Source organism: Neoarius graeffei, chromosome 17 (genome assembly GCF_027579695.1).
Source record: "Neoarius graeffei isolate fNeoGra1 chromosome 17, fNeoGra1.pri, whole genome shotgun sequence".
Lineage (NCBI taxonomy): Eukaryota > Metazoa > Chordata > Actinopteri > Siluriformes > Ariidae > Neoarius > Neoarius graeffei.
The window spans coordinates 10,079,524-10,102,775 of record NC_083585.1 but is presented as its reverse complement, the minus strand read 5'-3'; positions in this window follow the sequence as shown (position 1 = coordinate 10,102,775).

Genomic DNA, 23,252 nt, shown 5'->3' with positions numbered 1-23,252 from the left:
AAGCGCCACCTGTAGCTCTGTGTAATATGCCGTCTGCATGTTGGCACAGTATTCTGTAACACGGCAATGACAGACCAGACACTCATGGATTAAGAACAAACTCAGGGTTTTAAGAGATACAGTGAGAGAAGGCAATGTACAATAACCAGGCCAGGTCAATACCGGGAAATCCAACTGAGTAATGAGGGCTAGACAAATTGTGGTCATGAAACGGGCGAGAGTCCAAGAACTGGAAATCAGGAAAACACAGGCAGAATAAACACAAGGGCTAGGCAAATCGGAGTCGAGAAACAGGCGGAGATCAAGAAACCGGGAAGCGAGAGAAAATAGCAAACAAACTAGGCTAGGCGAAACAGGAAGAAACTAGAAGGTGAAAAGGGTCATACACGGAAATGCAATCAGATACAAATGCTCAGTAGGCTCACGAAAAAATGTGGAGGCAATACCGTGCAAAGAACTAAACAAACAGAGGAGTATAAATACAGACATAAACAAAAAGGTACAGGTGATAACAATTAGAACTCGGGGGAGCCACTCCTAGGAAGTGGCTCCAGATTGGTGGATTGGGAGCATATGGTAGTGTCAAGTGTGTGAGTGGGATTGTGGGAAGTGAAGTCTAGAGTGTTAGGTGAGCCCGGGAGCGTGACAGCTGGAATGCAGTGTTTTTCTTTCTCCAAACATAATGCTTCTCATTTAAACGAAAAAGTTCTATTTTTGTCTCATCCGTCCATAAAACATTTTTCCAATAGTCTTCTGGCTTGTCCACGTGATCTTTAGCAAACTGCAGATGAACAGCAATGTTCTTTTTAGAGACCAGTGGCTTTCTCCTTGCAACTCTGCCATGCACACCATTGTTGTTCAGTGTTCTCCTGATGAACATTAACATTAGCCAATGTGAGAGAGGCCTTCAGCTGCTTAGAAGTTACACTGGAGTCCTTTGTTACCTCGCCGACTATTTCGTGCCTTGCTCTTGGAGTGATCTTTGTTGGTCAACCACTCCTGGGGAGGGTAACAATGGTCTTGAATTTCCTCCATTTGTACACAATCTGTCTGACTGATTGTCATCCCATTGATTGAAAACACTTGACTCTAATTTCACCTTCAAATTAACTGCTAATCCTAGAGGTTCACATACTTTTGCCACTCAAAGATATGTAACATTGGATGATTTTCCTCAATAAATAAATGACCAAGTATAATATTTTTGTCTCATTTGTTTAACTGGGTTTTCTTTATCTACTTTTAGGACTTGTGTGAAAATCTGATGATGTTTTAGGTCATATTTATGCAGAAATAAAGAAAATTTGAAAGGGTTCACAAACTTTCAAGCACCACTGTATAAACTTATTTTGTCTCTGTCCCAACTTTTTTGAGTGTGTTGCAGGTATCAAATTCTAACTTTGTTTATATTTACAAAATACAATTAAGTTGGTCAGTAAAACTATTGAAAATCTTTTCTTTTTACTTTTTGTCAGTTAAATAAAGGTACACATGAATTAACAAATCACAGATTTTTGTTTTTATTGCATTATGGAAAATATTCCAGCTTTTCTGGAAATGGGATTAGTACAGTGGTGCTTGAAAGTTTGTGAACCCTTTAGAATTTTCTATATTTCTGCATAAATATGACCTAAAACAGCTTCAGATTTTCACACAAGTTCTAAAAGTAGATAAAGAGAACCCAGTTAAACAAATGAGACAAAATATTATACTTGGTCATTTATTTTTTGAGGAAAATTATCCAATATTACATATCTGTGAGTGGCAAAAGTATGTGAACCTCTAAGATTAGCTGTTAATTTGAAGGTGGAATTAGAGTCAAGTGTTTTCAATCAATGGGATGACAATCAGGTGTGAGTGGGCACCCTATTTTATTTGAAGAACAGGGATCTATCAAAGTCTGATCTTCACAACACATGTTTGTGGAAGTGTATCATGGCACGAACAAAGGAGATTTCTGAGGACCTTAGAAAAAATGTTGTTGATGCTCATCAGGCTGGAAAAGGTTACAAAACCATCTCTAAAGAGTTTGGACTCCACCAATCCACAGTCAGACAGATTGTGTACAAATGGAGAAAATTCAAGACCATTGTTACCCTCCCCAGGAGTGGTCGACCAACAAAGATCACTCCAAGAGCAAGGCGTGTAATAGTCGGCGAGGTCACAAAGGACCCTAAGGTAACTTCTAAGCAACTGAAGGCCTCTCTCACATTGGCTAATGTTAATGTTCATGAGCCCACCAGCAGGAGAACACTGAACAACAATGGTGTGCATGGCAGGGTTGCAAGGAGAAAGCCACTGCACTCCAAAAAGAACACTGCTGCTCATCTGCAGTTTGCTAAAGATCATGTGGACAAGTCAGAAGGCTATTGGAAAAAAGGTTTGTGGACGGATGAGACCAAAATAGAACTTTTTCGTTTAAATGAGAAACGTTATGTTTGGAGAAAGGAAAATACTGCATTCCAGCATAAGAACCTTATCCCATCTGTGAAACATGGTGGTGGTAGTATCATGGTTTGGTCCTGTTTTGCTGCATCTGGGCCAGGATGGCTTGTCATCATTGATGGAACAATGAATTCTGAATTATACCAGCGAATTCTAAATGAAAATGTCAGGACATCTGTCCATGAACTGAATCTCAAGAGAAGGCAGGTCATGCAGCAAGACAACGACCATAAGCACACAAGTCATTCTACCAAAGAATGGTTAAAGAAGAATAAAAGAAGTTAATGTTTTGAAATGGCCAAGTCAGTCCTGACCTTAATCCAACTGACATATTGTGGAAGGACCTGAAGCAAGCAGTTCATGTGAGGAAACCCACCAACATCCCAGAGTTGAAGCTGTTCTGTACAGAGGAATGGGCTAAAATTCCTCCAAGCCAGTGTGTAGGACTGATCAACACTTACCGGAAATGTTTAGTTGCAGTCATTATTGCACAAGGGGGTCACACCAGATACTGAAAGCAAAGGTTCACATACTTTTGCCTCGTCTCGTCTCGTCTTCATCTGCTTATCTGGGGCCGGGTCATGGAGGCAGCAGTCTGAGCATGGAAGCCCAAACTTCCCTTTCCCCAGACACCTTGGCCAGCTCTTTGGGAAGAACACCGAGGCATTCCCAGGCCAGCCGAGAGACATAGTCCCTCCAGCATGTCCTGGGTCTTCCCCGGGGCCTCCTGGAACTCCTGGAACATGCCTGGAACACCTCCCCAGGGAGGCATCCAGGAGGCATCCGAAAGAGATGCCCAAGCCACCTCAGCTGATTCCTCTCGATGTGGAGGAGCAGCGGCTCTACTCCGAGCTCCTCCCAAGTGACTGTGCTTCTCACCCTATCTCTAAGGGAGCACCCAGCCAGCCTGCAAAGGAAACTCATTTCGGCCGCTTGTATCTGCGATCTTGTTCTTTCGGTCATTAACGAAAGCTCATGACCATAGGTGAGAGTCAGAACGTAGATCGACCGGTAAATCGAGAGCTTCGCCTTTTGGCTCAGCTCCTTCTTCACCACAACAGACCGGTAAAGTGACCGCATCACTGCAGAGGCTGCACTGATCCACCTGTCGATCTCACGCTCTATCCTTCCCTCACTCATGAACAAGATCCCAAGATACTTAAAGTCCTCCACTTGAGGCAGGACTTCTCCACCAACCTGGAGAGGGTAAGCCACCCTTTTCCGGTCGAGAACTATGGCCTCAGACTTGGAGGTGCTGATTCTCATCCCAGCTGCTTCACACTCAACTGCAAACTGCCCCAGTGCATGCTGAAGGTCCTGGTTTGAAGAAGCCAACAGGACAACATCATCCGCAAAAAGCAGAGATGAAATCCTGTGGCTCCCAAACAGGATTCCTTCTGGCCCCTGGCTGCGCCTAGAAATTCTGTCCATAAAAATTATGAACAGAACCGGTGACAAAGGGCAGCCCTGCTGGAGTCCAACATGCACTGGGAACAGGTCTGACTTACTACCGGCAATGCGAACCAGACTCCTGCTCCATTTGTACAGGGACCAGACAGCCCTTAGCAAAGAGCCCTGAACCCCATACTCCTGAAGCACCCCCCACAGAATACCATGAGGGACACAGTTGAATGCCTTCTCCAGATCCACAAAGCACATGTGGACTGGTTGGGCAAACTCCCATGAACCCTCGAGCACCCTATGAAGGGTATAGAGCTGGTCCAGTGTTCCACGACCAGGATGAAAATGGCATTGTTCCTCCTGGATCTGAGGTTCGACTATTGGCTGAATTCTCCTCTCCAGTACCCTGGAGTAAACCTTCCCAGGGAGACTGAGAAGTGTGATTCCCCTATAATTGGAGCACACTCTCTGGTCCCCTGTCTTAAAAAGAGGGACCACCACCCCAGTCTACCACTCCAGAGACACTGTCCCCAACTGCCACGCGATGTTGCAGAGGCATGTCAGCCAAGACAGCCCCACAACATTCAGAGACTTGAGATACTCAGGGCAGATCTCATCCACCCCCAGTACCTTGCCACCGAGGAGCTTGCAAACCACCTCAGTGACTTTGGCTTGTGTAATGGACGAGTCCACCTCTGAGTCATCGGCCTCCGCTTCTTCAGTGGAAGATGTGATGGTGGGATTGAGGAGATCCTCGAAGTATTCCTTCCACCGCCCGACAATGTCCCCAGTCGAGGTCAACAGCTCCCCACCCACACTGTAAACAGTGTTGGCAGAGTACTGCTTCCCCCTCCTGAGGCGCTGGATGGTTTGCCAGAATTTCTTCGAGGCCTACCGATAGTCCTCCTCCATGGCCTCACCGAACTCCTCCCAGTTCCAAGGTTTTGCCTCCGCAACTGCCCGAGCTGTGGCACGCCTGGCCTGCCAATACCTGTCAGCTGCCTCAGGACTCCCGGAAGCCAACATGGCCCAACAGGACTCCTTCTTCAGCTTGACGGCATCCCTTACTTCCGGTGTCCACCACCGGGTTTGGGGATTGCCGCCACGACAAGCACCGGAGACCTTGCGGCCACAGCTCTGAACAGCCACATCTACAATGGAGGTAGAAAACATGGTCCACTCAGACTCAATGTCCCCCACCTCCCTCGGAAGCTGGGAGAAGCTCTCCCGGAGGTGGGAGTTAAAGACCTCCCCGACAGAGTGCTCAGCCAGACGTTCCCAGCAGACCCTCACCATACGTTTGGGCCTGCCAGGTCTGTCCAGCTTCCTCCTCTGCCAGCGGATCCAACTCACCACCAGGTGGTGATCAGTTGACGGCTCAGCCCCTCTCTTCACCCGAGTGTCCAAGACATAGGGCCGGAGATCAGATGGAACGACAACAAAGTCAATCATCGACCTCCGACCTAAGGTGTCCTGGTGCCGCGTGCATTTATGGACCCCCCATGCTCGAACATGGTGTTTGTTATGGACAAACCGTGACTAGCACAGAAGTCCAATAACAAAACACCACTCGGGTTCAGATCGGGGAAGCCATTCCTCCCAATCACTCCCCTCCAGGTGTCGCTGTCGTCACCCACATAAGCGTTGAAGTCCCCCAGTAGAACAATGGAGTCCCCAGTCTGAGCACCTCTCAGTACCTCTCCCAGGGACTCCAAGAAGGCCGGATACTCTATGCTGCTATTCAGCCCATAGGCACAAACAACAGCAAGAGCTCTCTCCCTGATCTGAAGGCGCAGAGAGGCGACCCTCTCGTTCACTGGGGTAAACTTCAACACATGGCGGCTTAGCTGGGGAGCTATAAGCAAGCCCACACCAGCCCGCCACCGCTCACCATGGGCAACTCCAGAGAAGTGGAGAGTCCAGCCCCTATCGAGGAACTGGATTCCAGAGCCCAAGCTGTGCTTGGAGGTGAACCCGACTATCTCTAGCCAGTACCTCTCAACCTCCCGCACAAGCTCAGGCTCTTTCCCCCCCAGCGAAGAGACATTCCATGTCCCAACAGCTAGCCACTGTGTTTGGGGATCAGGTCGTTGAGGACCCTGCCTTCGACTGCCTTCCAATCCACACTGCACCGGCCCCCTACAGCTACCTCTGTGGGTGGTGAACCCACAGGAGGTCGGGCCCACATCACCGCTTCGGGCTGAGCCCGGCCGGGCCCCGTGGGCAAAGGCCCGGCCACCAAGCGCTCGCATACGAGCCCCAACCCCAGGCCTGGCTCCAGGGTGGGGCCCCAGCTGCACCATACCAGGCGACATCACGGTCTTTGATCTTTTATTATCCATAAGGGTTTTGGTGAACTGCTCTTGGTCTGGCCTGTCACCTAGGACCTGTCTGCCTTGAGAGACCCTAACAGGGGCATAATGCCCCTGACAACATAGCTCCTAGGATCATTCAAGCACACAAACCCCTCCACCACAATAAGGTGGCAGTTCTAGGAGGGGACATACTTTTGCCACTCACAGATATGTAATATTGGATCATTTTCCTCAATAAATAAATGATCAAGTATAATATTTTTGTCTCATTTGTATAACTGGGTTCTCTTTATCTACTTTTAGGACTTGTGTGAAAATCTGATGATGTTTTAGGTCATATTTATGCACAAATATAAAAAATTCTAAAGGGCTCACAAACATTCAAGCACCACTGTATGTTCCCTGTATTTTTGATGTATTCAGTATTGTTCCACAATGTAGAAAATCGTCAGTAGAAGAGTAGTGTGAGGTAAAGAGGAAAGTTTTCAATATTATGTTGTCTACAGTGCCAGAGTCCAAAAAATATTTAGAACTCTGTTATTTGGACCTGTAAAATATATGCTCAGCCAGAAAAAAAATAAAGTTTCTTTCTACACAACTCCACAACTCATAATGGCAACCCAGTGTAAACGTTCAAAATACAGAATTTTCTCAACACACGACACTGAACTTTAGAATTATTAGCACCCTTCAAGCTCTATCTAAGCTCACCTCTGTTCATGAGCAATTTGGTTGTTAATTATTGTCCAACCTCAGTTTACTTGAACTGATCACACAGACACATTTAAATGATACAGAAATGTAAAAATGATCTATGAATAGAGGCACAGTGCAAAAGGGAGAGGGCCAAAGAACTGGGATAGTCAAGCCACTAGACAAGATTGATATTTCATTTGTTTTACAGGCCATTCAATTGTCTGAATAGGATACATTACATAACTATTAGGATGTGGCAAGACTGTGAAGGATGCTGTTACCCTACAGAGAGTGCTGGGTTTAGCTTGAGGCCAGCCGCGTCAGACCCTGTCTGAATACAGTCAAGCTCCACCGGTGGCTCTCTGACCCAGGTGAACATTAACCCACCTCCCTCCCTGAGCATCTCACCAATCACCATAAATCACTACAGTCTTCATCCGAGCTTCACAACAGCATCAGCATGCCAACTGCTATCTGTCACAGGCTCTTTTCTACTGTATGATCAGTCTCCCTGATGAAAGGGACAGAAAAGGCCCAATTCATTTAACCCTCCATTTACAAACACAATGGCCCAAAAGAAGCTTTCTCATTCTGCACTGTTTCTTTCTATGATGCTGCTTGGGGCATTGCTGATGCAGGATCTCACAATGGATAAAATTGAGAAAAATGTGAGGAACCTTTTTTTTCAGGCTCAATAACACTTTTTAAACATTTTATGCCAAGACGATTCCATTCATGTCCCAAACAGACATAGGCTACTAAACAAGGCAACTAATGGTATTTTATTGTCTTCTAATGCAAGCAAGGTATGGCTATTGTCCTGCAAATTTATGGGCTGATTAACACAATAAAATGATTATTACTCATCAGGATCCTTATACAGCATTAAAGCATCTTCACAGAGTTCAACAGCTTGATAAAAAAATGACTATGTAGACAGCAAAACTATAGATATATGATATGGGTGTATATTATATGGACACGAGTGTTTTATTGGGAAATACACCACTTGTATTTTTCATCCAAGCTCCATCCGGGACATGGAGAACCAAAACTGTGACATAAATCTCTATCTGTCACTCGTGAGGAAATCAGTGAATTGTTTGGATAAATTTGGGGACTTTTTGTTTGTGAATGTGTCAATATAATAAAAAGAAAATCACACGCTGGCTTAAAGATATGAAGTTTATCTTCTCGTGTTGAAAAACTTGCATTTTTCTTATGAAATACATTGTAGATCTGAGGGACATATTTCCCAATATTTCACTCCAATGAAGTCACTCTTAGTGTTTTCCCGCTATCTCGATGAGTGTTGTCAAAATGGCGAACCGGTTCAAAATTAAAATTCTTTTGATTAACCTATGTAATGGATATGTCAATATAATATAAAGAACATTACACAATGGCACAAATCTATGAGGTTTATCTTCTTGTGTTGAAAATATTTTCACTCGTTCACTCGTGAATATGTTCACCACTCAAAGATAAACTTCATATCGTCACACCACCGTCTGTGTAATATCCTCTATATATACAGGTATATGACTCTAATATTAATATTGTGGATGCAGTTTTTCATCAAAACTTCAGTATGTTCATTGTCTTAGTACTGATTCTGTATTCTTCATGTATTAAGTGTATTAATGTATTACATTATAATATTAAGTTCTACTTAACTACTGGTTCATCAATATGAGTATGATTTAGTATTCATTTTAAAAACCATTAAAACAAATACTTTTGGTGTAAGTAATAAGTGAGCTGCAGCAACATACAATATCAGTCAAAAGGTTGGACACCCCTACTCAATCATAGGTTTTTCTGAATTTTGACTATTTTCTACATTGTAGAACAATACTGAAGACATCAAAACTATAAAATAACATCTGGAACATATATGGAATTATGTGGTAAACAAAAAAGTGTTTAAAAATCAAAACATGTTTCATATTTTAGATTCTTTAAAGTAGCCACCGTTTACCTTGATGCTTTATGCACTATTGACATTATCTTAACCAGCTTCATGAGGTAGTCACCTGGATTGCTTTTCAATTAACAGGTGTGCCTCATCAATGTTAATTACTGCAATTTCTTGCATTCTTAATGCATTTGAGATCAAACAGTAAATAGTAAACTAGATTGCATTTCCGCAGAGAAAATGCAAAGTGTACTTGCTGAGCTGTAGCAGAACAGCTAGCATGCTAAAAGCTAGCATGCCAACATGCTAATGCCAACATGCTAACAACTAGCATGCTAACAGTTAGCATACTAACATGCTAAAAGCTAGCATGTTAACATGTTAATGCTAACATGCTAATAGATAACATGCTAATAGATAACATGCTAACAGCTAGCATTCTAACATGCTAATGATTAACATGCTATTTGTTAAAATTCTAACAGCTTAAGGCTAATATGCTGACAGCTATCATGCTAACAGCTAACAGGCTAACATGCTAATAGCTAGTATGTTAACTTTTAGCATGCTAACACGCTGAGGGTGACATGCTAACAGCTAACATGCTAACAGTTAGCATGCTAACATGCTCAGGCAAACTCGCTAACAGCAAACATGCGAACTCTGCATGCTACCATGCTAATCCTAACATGTTAACAGCTCTCATGATAACAAGCTAATGGTGAACATGCTAACAACTCGTGAGCTAACAGCAGGCATGATATCGTAAGGGGTAACAAGCTAACAGCTAGCAATGGTAGCACATGAATGCTTACATGCTAATTGCTATCATGTGTGCATGTAAGTATTCCTAATAAAGTGGCCATTGAGTTGAAGTTGATTTGCTGTCAAAGTCTCAAATGAGCAGATCCTTGCCAAATGCATCATCACCTATGGGGGAAGGGAGGAATGACTCAGTCAAGCTTCCATTGATTAGTGGCAAAATGGAGAAAAAATGGACGGATGAAAGGCAAGACAAAGCCGAGTGCGGGTCAGAACCGATATCATGTGTGTGATGGTGATTTGGCCTGAGGTGCTGTATGAAGTTTGGTGGATGTGTGGTGAAATGTTACTGAGCAAAACTCCATTCATTTGAATGGGGCAAAAAATCAATGGAAGCCTATGGAGGTAAAAAGAGATGCGTGAAAACCAAGGAAAAGACGAATGCAGGTCTCAGATGAGGGGATGGATCTGTGCAGGGACTTGGCCTGAGGCATCAAGTGAAGTTTCTTGAAGTTTGGTCACTTGGTTAAAAAACTGATGGAGAGTGAAAGTTTTTCTCCTGAAACACCATTCATTTTCAATGGGGCCAAAAATCAATGCAAGCCTATGGAGGAAAAAGGGATGAGCAAAAAGAAAGGAAAAATATGAGTGCGGGTCAGAACCGATTGCATGTATCTGTCGGGGGAGTTGGCCTGAAGTATCACATGAGGTTTGGTGCATCTGCGATGGAGCGTGTCCGAGTAGGATGATTCGATTCATGAGCCCTATTCATTCTCTATGGGAAAAAAACAAAAGAAAAATGACAAGAACAAGAGCACGGGTGTGTTGATCCAAAAGCTGTATACAAGCACACTACACCACTTCGGGCCAGACGTCTTAGAGTTGGAACAGTGTCTCTATCTCCAACGCCCTAGGAGGAGTAGTGGATCCAAAAAACATGTCGGAATAAGGCAGAATAAGTAAACTTAAGAAGAACAATAGTGTGCTTGCCTTTGGCTGCTGTGTGCTTGAGCAAGCACACTAATAATAAATATACAGTAAATAACCCTATTCCACAACTGTAGTAATCCAATATTATATCAAGAAATGAAAAACTAAGTAAAGAGAAATGAGTCCATCATTACTTTAAGACAGGAAGAGTCTTTTAATTAATAAAACCAAAGAACCATTGAAGGTGTGTCCAAACTTTTGACTGGTACTCTAAGTCAGTACAGTACTATGAATAATAGATAATCAGTCTCATACAGGGGATATGTATTTGTTGCTAATATGAATGCATAGTCAAAGAACAGTTCTGATCTCAGTTTGAACCAGTGTCACCAATTAGCCATGGCAGATTGTGGCCCTGTGACCTCTGACCCCTGCTGTGCTCTCCTACACATTAGCCCTTTGGGGCCCAATGGGAAATGATGTAGTACCTATTCTCTTCAAGCTCCTAAACACGCAACCACATTCATCCCCAAACTTCCATTTTTTGTTCCGTTGTTTCTTAGCACTGTTTTCTGGGTGTCCTGCTTGATCCTTCTGTTGACCTCCATGTGCTCTGTGGAAGTGAATACCTATTGATCGCTCTCCTACTGTGCCTGCTTGCCTATATACCTACAGTGGTGCTTGAAAGTTTGTGAAACCTTTCGCATTTTCTATATTTCTCCATAAATATGACCTAAATTTTCACACAAGTCCTAAAAGTAGATAAAGAGAATGCAGTTAAACAAATGAGACAAAAATATTATACTTGGTCATTTATTTATTGAGAAAAATGATCCAATATTACATATCTGTGAGTGGCAAAAGTATGTGAACCTTTGCTTTCAGTATCTGGTGTGACCCCCTTGTGCAGCAATAACTGCAACTAAACGTTTGCGGTAACTGTTGATCAGTCCTGCACACCGGCTTGGAGGAATTTTAGCCCATTCCTCCATACAGAACAGCTTCAACTCTGGGATGTTGGTGGGTTTCCTCACATGAACTGCTCGCTTCAGGTCCTTCCACAACATTTCAATTGGATTAAGGTTAGGACTTTCACTTGGCCATTTCAAAACATTAGCTTTATTCTTTTTTAACCATTCTTTGGTAGAACGACTTGTGTGCTTAGGGTCGTTGTCTTGCTGCATGACCCACCTTCTCTTGAGATTCAGTTCATGGACAGATGTCTTGACATTTTCATTTAGAATTCACTGGTATAATTCAGAATTCATTGTTCCATCAATGATGGCAAGCCATCCTGGCCCAGATGCCGCAAAACAGGCCCAAACCATGATACTACCACCACCATGTTTCACAGATGGGATAGGGTTCTTACGCTGGAATGCAGTGTTTTCCTTTCTCCAAACATAACGCTTCTTATTTAAACCAAAAAGTTCTATTTTGGTCTTATCCGTCCACAAACCTTTTTTCCAATAGCCTTCTGGCTTGTCCACGTGATCTTTAGCAAACTGCAGATGAGCAGCAATGTTCTTTTTGGAGAGCAGTGGCTTTCTCCTTGCAACCCTACCATGCACACCATTGTTGTTCAGTGTTCTCCTGATGGTGGGCTCATGAACGCTAACATTAGCCAATGTGAGAGAGGCCTTCAGTTGCTTAGAAGTTACCTTAGGGTCCTTTGTGACCTCGCAGACTATTACATGCCTTGCTCTTGGAGTGATCTTTGTTGGTTGACCACTCCTGGGTAGGGTAACAATGGTCTTGAATTTTCTCCATTTGTACACAATCTGTCTGACTGTGGATTGGTGGAGTCCAAACTCTTTAGAGATGGTTTTGTAACCTTTTCCAGCCTGATGAGCATCAACAACATTTTTTCTAAGGTCCTCAGAAATCTCCTTTGTTCGTGCCATGATACACTTCCACAAACATGTGTTGTGAAGATCAGACTTTGATAGATCCCTGTTCTTTAAATAAAACAGGGTGCCCACTCACACCTGATTGTCATCCCATTGATTGAAAACACCTGACTCTAATTTCACCTTCAAATTAACTGCTAATCCTTTTGCCACTGACAGATATGTAATATTGGATAATTTTCCTCAATAAATAAATGACCAAGTATAATATTTTTGTCTCATTTGTTTAACTGGGTTCTCTTTATCTACTTTTAGGATTTGTGTGAAAATCTGATAATGTTTTAGGTCCTATTTATGCAGAAATATAGAAAATTTGAAAGGGTTCACAAACTTTCAAGTACACTCAAATGGACCCATACTGAATATGGGCTGAATGTACTGAAGATACTGAATTCGTTTAAAGCAGATACAGTAAATTGACAGAAGGATAAAGAACCAGTGTGCAAATGCTTAGAGTTGGATTATAACTAGTGTGAAATGCATAAAGGCATATTGTTTTTAGTATCAGAATACATAATGATGATGTTATGTACCAACCCTAATTCATTATTTGCATGATGGGTTTTATTTCCCAGGGCTTTATTGTGCATTATTGTAAATCTTTTACTTAACGCTCAAGGTTTAATTGGACCTTTTTAACAGTTATTTCATGAAATTGAGTTGTACATGAGTTGGTAGCCGACGAGGCGCATAGCACCAAGTTGTCTATAGGCCGTGTATGATGAGATTGAATGGAATAACTGTTTTATTCTATCCATATTTACTGAATTTTGTGAAACAGAGCATTGTTATTTTTATTTTTTGCAAATTCGATAAATAAAAACTTTACACGAAACATCCAACAAAATCATTTCCACTTCGAATGTAAACAAACCGGTGAAAAGACAGGAGCAATTTGTGAAAAATGCTATGATAATAATAATTCTTGAAAAAAAAGATATGTTCTTACCATCAAATACTTTCATTCCATATTTTGTTGTTTTTGTATTTTGGGGGTTTTGTTTTTGAGTAGAGTTTTTATTTTGCCCTCGGTTGGTTCAGCAACATACTCAGCCATTTTGTTCTTCTCTACTCACAGTATATGAGCTGATAGCCTAGTAGTAGAGTAGCCAATCAGAGAGCACGATTGCTCATATCCAGTGAATGTGGATAGAATAATTTTATTTATTAAGCTTGGATATCTAGTTTTCTGTTTATGCATCTTGGCATCACTGTCCATAAGAATCTCTCTTGATGTGTATCATGGCATTTGACTCAATTAAATAAATGAAATGTCGACTGTTTTCAAAAGAAGAGTTAGTAATGATATATTCATTAAAAGCACCTTGAGCTCTCAAAACATATATATATATGTGTTACACAGAGAGACTGAGATCTAATTACATCCCATTGTGGCTGATATAATTTGGTTCTTTCCAATATAGCTGTGCTGCCTTTTTCAAACAGGACACACACACACACACACACACACACACACACACACACACACACACTGACTTTAATAGTGTAGTTGTCTGTATTGTTAACTTACTGCTCCTAAAGGATGTTAATAAGTCTCTCTCTCTCTCTCTCTCTCTCTCTCTCTCTCTCTCTCCTCTACTCTGAGGCTCTGTTCCATTTACAGAGCTGCAATAAAAAGAGCAGCACTAAGATCTTTAGTGGCTCCCTGCATGCAGTATCAAAGGTCTCATTGATAACCAAACAGCGAGGCATCCCTGGGTTACAAGTGTATACTCAGCAGGACATTCTCTTTCATAACCATGCATGTCTCTCTTTAAGGTTCATTGATGTGAAGACAAACAGGGCCCAATCATAGTGTTTTAGTAGGCACTATCACAATTAGAGCTCCACATTGTCCCAAAATGAACAAATGTTTGATCTGCTCATTATCTGCATGAACTAATCCTCAACTAATGAGTCAAATATTGAGTGTGTTTAGCATGTAGAGAGGAAAGAACCAGGATGTGGATTCCTGTCCTAAAAGGCAAAAATTTCACTTTGGAGGTCTTTTGGGTGGCACGGTGGTATAGTGGTTAGCAAAACCACTGTCGCCTCACAGCAAGAAGGCTCTGGGTTTGAGCCCAGCGGCTGACAAGGGCCTTTCTGTTTGGAGTTTGCATGTTCTCCCTGTGTCTGCGTGGGTTTCCTCCAGGTGCTCTGTTTTCCCCCACAGTCCAAAGACATGCAGTTAGGTTAACATGGGGCAGCCTTGGGCTGAAGTGCCCTTGAGCGAGGCACCTAACCCCCAACTGCTCCTCGGGTGCTGTAGTATAGCTGCCCACTGCTCTGGGTGTATGTGTGTGTGTGTGTGCTCATTGCTCACTTGTGTGTGTGCGCATGTGTGTGTTCACTGCTTCAGATAGGTTAAATGCAGAGATGAATTTCACTGTGCTTAAGGGTACACATGATAACTAAAGTTGTTGTTCTTCTTCTTCTAATTCTTTTCTTCTTATTCATCTTCTTCTTTTATTCATTAATAACAATGTAGTGTAAATAATGTGATGTAATAATGATAGCGTCACATTTCATCTTAACTACCCAAGCAGTTTATAAGTGTGACTGACACAAACTTCAACTGTATTTACTGCTATATTTAAGTCTAATTACTACCTATAATTATACTGTCCAGGTTAATCTAATCATACAGGTCACAACGATAAAAGCACACGATCATTTTGGTAGTAATGCAGGATATCAGGATATCAGGAAGCATTTGTGATGACACTGATACAAACAGGAGACTGGAGGCATTTGGATGCAACATTATTGCAAACACACACACACACACACACACACACACACACACACACACACACACACACACACACACACATGCCCACTTCCTTCTCACATCGTCAAGGATTCTGAATAGCTGAAGTTAGAAGGCCATTAAGGCTGTCCTTAGGTTATTCTGTAATATACTGTAGGACAAAAACATCACTATCACAAGTTTTATTTCAGAATTCTGCCAATACTATGTTTTTCAAACAAAGTGGCATACACTCACCAGCCACTTTATTAGGAACACCCATCCACCTGCTGTTTGATGCAGTTTTCTAATCAGCCAGTCCCTTCACAGCAGCACAACACATAAATTCATGCAGATTCAAATCAAGAGCTTCAGTTAATGTTCACAATGTTCAAACATCAGAATGGGGAAAAATAGTGATCTCACAGTGTGACTTTCACTGTGGTATGGGTGTTGGTTTGAGCCAGATGGACTGGTTTGAGTATTTCAGAAGCTGCTGATCTCCTGGGGTTTTCACACACAACAGTCTTTAGAGTTTACACAGAATGGTGCGGAAAACAAAAAATATTGAGTGAGTGACAGTTCTGTGGGTGGAAACAAACGCCTTGTTGGTAAGAGAGGGTCAGAGGAAAATGGCCAGATTGAGCAGTTCGAGCTGCCAGGAAGGATATAGTAACTCATATAATCACTCTTTACAACCGTGATGAGCAAAAAAGCATCTCAGCATGCAACAGCAGTGGAACTGAACCCAATAGGTTTTTATCCTATTGCTTTAGGGTTTTTTTATAGCAGGAAGCATATCTTTGCATTGTCTACTTTTTTACCTAAGTGATTTCTTACTCTGCACACTCATGTAAACATAATTATTGCATAGTTCAATAGTAATTATGAGCATCTTTCCTTAGTTTTGGATCATCTAAAACTACCGCAGATCAATATCAGTTAGCTCTCATCTCATCATCTCTAGCCGCTTTATCCTTCTACAGGGTTGCAGGCAAGCTGGAGCCTATCCCAGCTGACTACGGGCGAAAGGCAGGGTACACCCTGGACAAGTCGCCAGGTCATCACAGGGCTGACACATAGACACAGACAACCATTCACCCTCACACCTACGGTCAATTTAGAGTCACCAGTTAACCTAACCTGCATGTCTTTGGACTGTGGGGGAAACCGGAGCACCCAGAGGAAACCCACGTGGACATGGGGAGAACATGCAAACTCCGTACAGAAAGGCCCTCGCTGGCCACGGGGCTCGAACCCAGGACCTTCTTGCTCTGAGGCAACAGCGCTAACCACTACACCACTGTGCCGCCCCTCAGTTAGTTCTTATGTCCAATAATATTTCATTGTAACTCTACAGCATGGCTGTAAAGTGAAAGCGTTGGTTCACTGCTGAACACCAGGCACCCAGCAGAGTCACACCATAATAAATGTGGTTGTGTTGTTTCTGAAGGATGGCATGCGGCGTCAAAGAAAGGAATAAATATGTATTGTAACTGTGACTTCCTGTTTCCTGAGTTGTTCGCGCCGAGTCCTTTTTCCCGCGAGTGCCGGCGTTAAGCGCCGAGTCCTTTTTCCCGCGAGTGCCGGCGTTAATTACTAATCCTTTTTAAACTTTTTTTCTATAAATAAATTTCCAGTATCCTCTTCATTTTTATTATACTGTCGCTTTCATTTTTGTACTTTTCACTTTCGCTTTCCTTTTTTCGTTTTTTTTCCCGGTTTTTTCTCTTTTTTTTTCGGAAGAACGCCGAGACCGGAAGCTTTCTTTTTCTCTCCTCCTGTGTAAAGTCCACAAGCGGAGGCCATCTGATCTGCTTTAATATCAACAGATCTTCATTTAAGGTACGTGAATCTTTTCATCATGGCACACCTTCAGCCTGTTCAGTGTGCTGAGTGCAGGATGTTTAGTCATTCTTCCTCCGTCACTAGCGATAGCTCTATTAGCTTTACTTGTGATAAGTGCAGATTAGTTAGCTCTCTGACGGAGAAGATTTCAGTGCTAGAAGCGCGTGTCCAGGCTTTAGAGCAGGTTAGTGAGCGTGAGAACAGTGTAGTTTCTGTTAGGGAAAGTCTGGATGCCCTAGGTGGAGTTAGCAATCCCCCAACTCCGGCATTAGAGCCCTTACAGCGGGGCGAATGGGTGACGGCTCGGCGGCATAAGCTTAGAGCCAAAGCTACCGCTGAGGCTCGCCCACGGGAGCACCACTCCTCTCCACGTCACGTGTCGAACAGGTTTGCTCTCCTTAGTGATGCACCCACTGAGAAACCTGAAAGAGCTCTGGTTATAGGGGACTCTATCATACGGCACGTGAAATTAGCTCAGCCTTTAGGGGCACCAGCAGCTTTAGTCAGGTGTATACCGGGAGCCAGGGCGCCGGACATAGCAGGTAATCTTAGGGTCCTAGGCAAGCACAGGTTCTCAAAGATAGTTATCCATGCAGGAGCTAATGATATACGCCTTCGTCAGTCTGAGGTTACTAAGAGTAACTTTGTAGAGGTGTTTAAATTAGCGAAGGCGATGTCCGATGCTGTAGTATGCTCTGGCCCCATCCCAATGCGGCGTGGCGATGTAGCTTACAGCAGGTTATGGTCGCTGAACTGCTGGCTGTCCAGGTGGTGCTCTGAAAACAGTGTGGGCTTTATAGATAATTGGGCTAATTTTGAGGGCACTGCTGGCCTGTTAGGGCGGGACGGTATCCATCCCACTCGGGAAGGTGCTGCTCTCATTTCCTGCAGCATAGGTCATAGTCTCAGAACAGGCCTAGTTAATTTCTGACAATCCAGAGCCAAGGCCAGGGAGCAGACGAACAGGCTAAACCGACTGTCTGCTAGCTGCACAGAGTCGTCACTCAGGGCCCACTACATCGAGACTGTGTCTGTTCCCCGAGCTCAACAAAAAGGTAGAAATTTTCAGAGAGTTTGTTCCAGTAACCTAATCAATATAAAATTAGATCAGACTGACTGTACAGCTGCTGCCAGCACCTTTGATCTAAAGGTGGGGCTATTAAATATTAGATCTCTTACATCTAAAGCGCTAATGGTTAATGAACTCATTACTGATCAGGAGTTTAATGTACTGTGTTTAACAGAAACATGGATTAAGCCAAATGAATATATAGCATTAAATGAAGCGAGTCCTCCTGGATACAGTTATATACACCAGCCTCGTCTAACTGGCAGAGGAGGAGGCGTCGCGGTTATTTATAACGATTATCTAGGTGTAACACACAAACCTGGTTATAAATTTAATACATTTGAAGTTCTTCATACTCGTATAATGTATGTAGCCTCGAAAAATAAGTCTACCCAGTTAATTCCATTGCTTATTATTTACAGGCCCCCGGGGCCATATTCCGAGTTTCTTTCTGAATTTGCAGATTTTATCTCAGATTTGGTTATTTCCTTAGACAAAGCTTTAGTTGTCGGAGATTTTAATATTCACTTTGATAACCCAGAAGACCCTTTAAAAACAGCGTTTGTGTCCATCTTAGATTCAGTCGGGATTAAGCAGAATGTCATAGGACCGACCCATAATGGTGGTCACACCCTTGATCTAATACTAACATTCAGATTAAACGTAGACAATATAGTCATACTTCCACAGTCTGAAGTTATCTCAGATCATTGTCTCATCTCATTCAAAATATGTCTGAGTAATAACATATGCACCTCACCACGCTACTGTATTAAACGTACTTTCACGTCAACTACTGCACAGAGTTTTATAAATGATCTCCCAGAGCTGTCAACTTTGATTGGGTCACTGTCAGCCCCTGCAGAACTTGATCAGGCAACTGAATGCTTAGAGTCAACGTTCCGCCATACTTTAGATAATGTAGCTCCTCTAAAAAGGAAAATGGTCAGAGACAAAAAATTAGCACCCTGGTATAATGATGACACTCGCACATTAAAACAGACCACTCGAAAATTGGAACGTAAATGGCGTCAAACAAAATTGGTAGTGTTCAAATTAGCTTGGAAGGAGAGCTTCCTGAAGTATAGAAAAGCTCTTAGTGCTGCGAGATCAACATATTTCTCCTCCCTAATAGAAGATAACAAAAATAATCCTAGATTCCTATTTAATACTGTAGCAAAATTAACCAGGAATAAGTCCACTATCAACACATGCACACCTGCAGTATGTAGTAGCAACGACTTCATGAATTTTTTTAATGACAAAATTGAGAATATCCGACAAAAAATTCAAACTACTAATTTAAGGTTAGACAATGAAAGTGACCTTGTAGTTAACAATATAACTGTATCAGATCATCAGTTAGAATGTTTTACTCCCCTAAAAGAAACTGAATTACTTTCATTAATCTCTACATCAAAAGCCTCAACTTGCGTACTAGATCCCTTACCGACACATCTATTCAAACAGATAATGCCTGGAGTAATTGAACCGCTTCTAAAAATAATAAATTCTTCTCTTATGATTGGCTATGTACCCAAATCCTTTAAACTAGCAGTTATCAAACCCCTGATTAAAAAACCTGACCTTGATCCCTGTCAGCTGTCCAATTATCGGCCAATATCAAACCTCCCCTTTATCTCCAAGATCCTTGAAAAAGCTGTGGCACAGCAGTTATGCTCATATTTACATAGGAATAACATCCATGAACTGTATCAGTCAGGATTTAGACCTCATCATAGCACAGAGACAGCACTGGTTAAAGTAGTAAACGACCTACTGTTGGCGTCTGATCAGGGCTGTGTCTCGCTACTTGTGTTGCTTGACCTTAGTGCAGCATTTGATACCATTGATCATTCCATTCTTCTGGATAGACTAGAAAATGTTGTGGGAGTTAAGGGAATGGCCCTCTCCTGGCTCAGGTCTTATCTAACTGATCGTTATCAGTATGTTGATATAAATGGTGATATTTCTAGACGTACCGAGGTAAAGTTTGGTGTTCCACAAGGTTCTGTCTTGGGTCCACTGCTTTTTTCTCTATATATGTTACCTCTGGGCGATATTATTCGTAAACATTGTATTAGTTTCCACTGTTATGCTGATGACACACAGTTGTATGTCTCTGCAAAACCTGATGAGAGACACCAGCTTAATAAAATTGAGGTATGTGTTAAGGACATTAGACACTGGATGCTTATTAATTTCCTTCTGCTTAACTCTGACAAGACTGAAGTACTTGTGCTAGGACCACATACAGCTAGAAGTAAGTTTTCTGATTACACAGTAACTCTGGATGGCCTTTCTGTTTCTTCACGTGCAGCAGTAAAAGACCTCGGAGTGATTATTGACCCCAGTCTTTCATTCGAAACTCACATTGATAACATCACCTGGATAGCTTTCTTTCATCTCAGAAATATTGCAAAGATAAGAAATTTAATGTCATTGCATGATGCAGAAAAACTAGTCCATGCTTTCGTTACCTCCAGGTTGGATTATTGTAATGCCTTACTGTCTGGATGTTCCAATAAGTGCATAAACAAGCTCCAGTTAGTTCAAAATGCAGCAGCAAGAGTCCTTACTAGAACTAGAAAATATGACCACATCACGCCTGTCTTGTCCACACTGCATTGGCTCCCAATCAAGTTTCGTATTGATTATAAAATACTACTATTGACCTTTAAAGCACTAAATGGTCTCGCACCACAGTACCTGAGTGAACTTCTGCTCCTCTATGACCCGCCACGCCTACTTAGATCAAAAGGTGCAGGCTATCTGCTGGTACCTCGTATAGTGAAGGCTACATCAGGGGGCAGAGCCTTTTCTTACAAAGCCCCACTGTTATGGAACAGCCTTCCAAGTAATGTTCGGGAATCAGACACAGTCTCAGCATTTAAGTCTAGGCTGAAAACATAACTGTTTAGTCAAGCCTTTTGTTAATGGTGTTTATGAGGTAAAGGAGTAGATCTGGAGGGTCCTCAGACATAGAGTGTTTTGGTAAACTGGGATGTATGGATGCTGTCAGTCCCCACTCGCTTGCTCACTCGAGTTTGTTGACGGTGTAGTGGCTGGCTGCTTTATGTCCTGGGGCTCCCTCATGCCTGTGTTACCTTCTGGCTCTCTCCTTTTAGTTATGCTGTCATAGTTAGTTGCCGGAGTCCCTGCTTGTACTCGGTGCAATATGTATACTGTTCCTACTTATTCAGGTGACATTGGGCATACCTAACCACCTGTGTTTTCTTTCTCTCCCCCCCACCCCAAATCTGTCCCTCTGAGTTACATGGAGTCAACAGGAAATCTTTTGGTGGAGACGGTGGGGACCTCGACTGGCTATCGTAGCCTGCAGGGAATCGGCCATCAGACATTTTGTCGCATGTCCCAGACCCGGTGAAATGTAACTGAATTGTCTTGGCCAGGCCTAAGGGTCCCATCTGCATCTCATCATTGCTGAGGAGTGTGCTCCCATCACCCAATCAAGCATCCAGCCAGAGCAGGTCATGATATATTTTTTACCATATTAACATGCCATTGTGTGTTATGCCTGATGTAAAGACTCTCGTCTCTGCGAGCCTACCACACAGATTTAATACTTGTCATTTTTAGGGCATACCTAACAACATGTTTTCTTTCTCTCTCTCTCTTCCCCCCCCATCTGTCCTTCTGAGTTACATGTTGATCCTGGGATTGAGATGCTGGCCTCTTCTGCCCCTCGGACCTGCTTGATCCATCCTGGTGCCCTGTGTCTGGTCGGAGTTTTATCGCCCCACTCCTGTGAAGGACGGCCCCATGAGGACAGTTGAGGGTTATACCTGTTAAAACTGTTAATATTATAGTCAGGCTGTCTGTTGTTGCCCAAATGAGGATGGGTTCCCTTTTGAGTCTGGTTCCTCTCGAGGTTTCTTCCTCATGTCGTCTGGGGGAGTTTTTCCTTGCCACCGTCGCCACAGGCTTGCTCATTGGGGATAGATTAGGGATAAAATTAGCTCATGTTTTAAGTCGTTCAAATTCTGTAAAGCTGCTTTGCGACAATGTTTATTGTTAAAAGCGCTGTACAAATAAACTTGATTTGATTTGATTTGATGCGTATCTCATTACTGGTCTCACTGTCACAAGACAATGCAGCAATTTACTGATGTGAAATACACAACACAATTCAATGGTTCATATGTCATAATATTATTATTCTATTCAGGTTGATTTTGTGCCCTTACAAATATTTTGCTCATACACTCATCAGGAGCTCTGTGTCAGTAACAGCACTGAAAAGCGGAGTTCGGAGCAGCCTCCTAACATGGCCACTCCGGACTACACTTCCCAAGATTCATAGCACCCTCCATCACCAGAGTATTAACTACTGCACCTGTCTCCAGTTACCCCACAATCACTTCCCCTATATAAGCCCAGCTCTCACACTCAGTCAATGCGAAGTATTGTTCCGTGTCCCATACCTGAATATACCAAGCCGGTTGTTTTCCTGACTGACTTTCCGATTTAGACCACAGTTCTTATTATTATTCCGACCTAGTTTCCTCGTCTCTCCTGCATTACTCTGTTCGCTGATCGATCGACTTATGCCCGTTTCCTGACTACGATTTCTGTCTCACGATTTGGTTTCAGCTGCACTTTGTGCTGCACCCGCTCTCCCCTGCACCTGCATCCGTAAGTACCTGTGCTCTGACACTCTGCTTTTAGACAATGTCTAAATATCTATATTATGTTAAAAATCTTAAAAATCTATATATCATGTTTGAGAGAAATTCCAGTAATTTATTACCCAATGTCTGAGAATGAAAAGGTCATCGTCCTGAAAAATGCCAGCAACAAGCTAAATTATTAAAGCTATGTGGTCTAGCATGACTTTGGCTTTCATTAACACACAGCTGTATCACCCACATTTGTTCATTATGATGGGAATTTCAGAAGCTGTTGGTTTTAGATCAGGAGGAGAGCAGTATGAGGGAGGTGAAACACACAGCCCTGATGGAGCTTCACTTTAATGCACAGGACATGATGTTTTGGTAGACATATTTTGGATATTCAACATTTTTCCCACAAATTACAAGTGATCAATATAAACAGGCATAACAGCTTTGCTTTCTGACAAAGCCTCCCTGCTTCAAGGGTTATATACGACTTTGTGTGTCATATTATACTGCTGAGGTAGAAAACACACATTAGCAAATATACCAATCACAGACAATGTGATGCATCA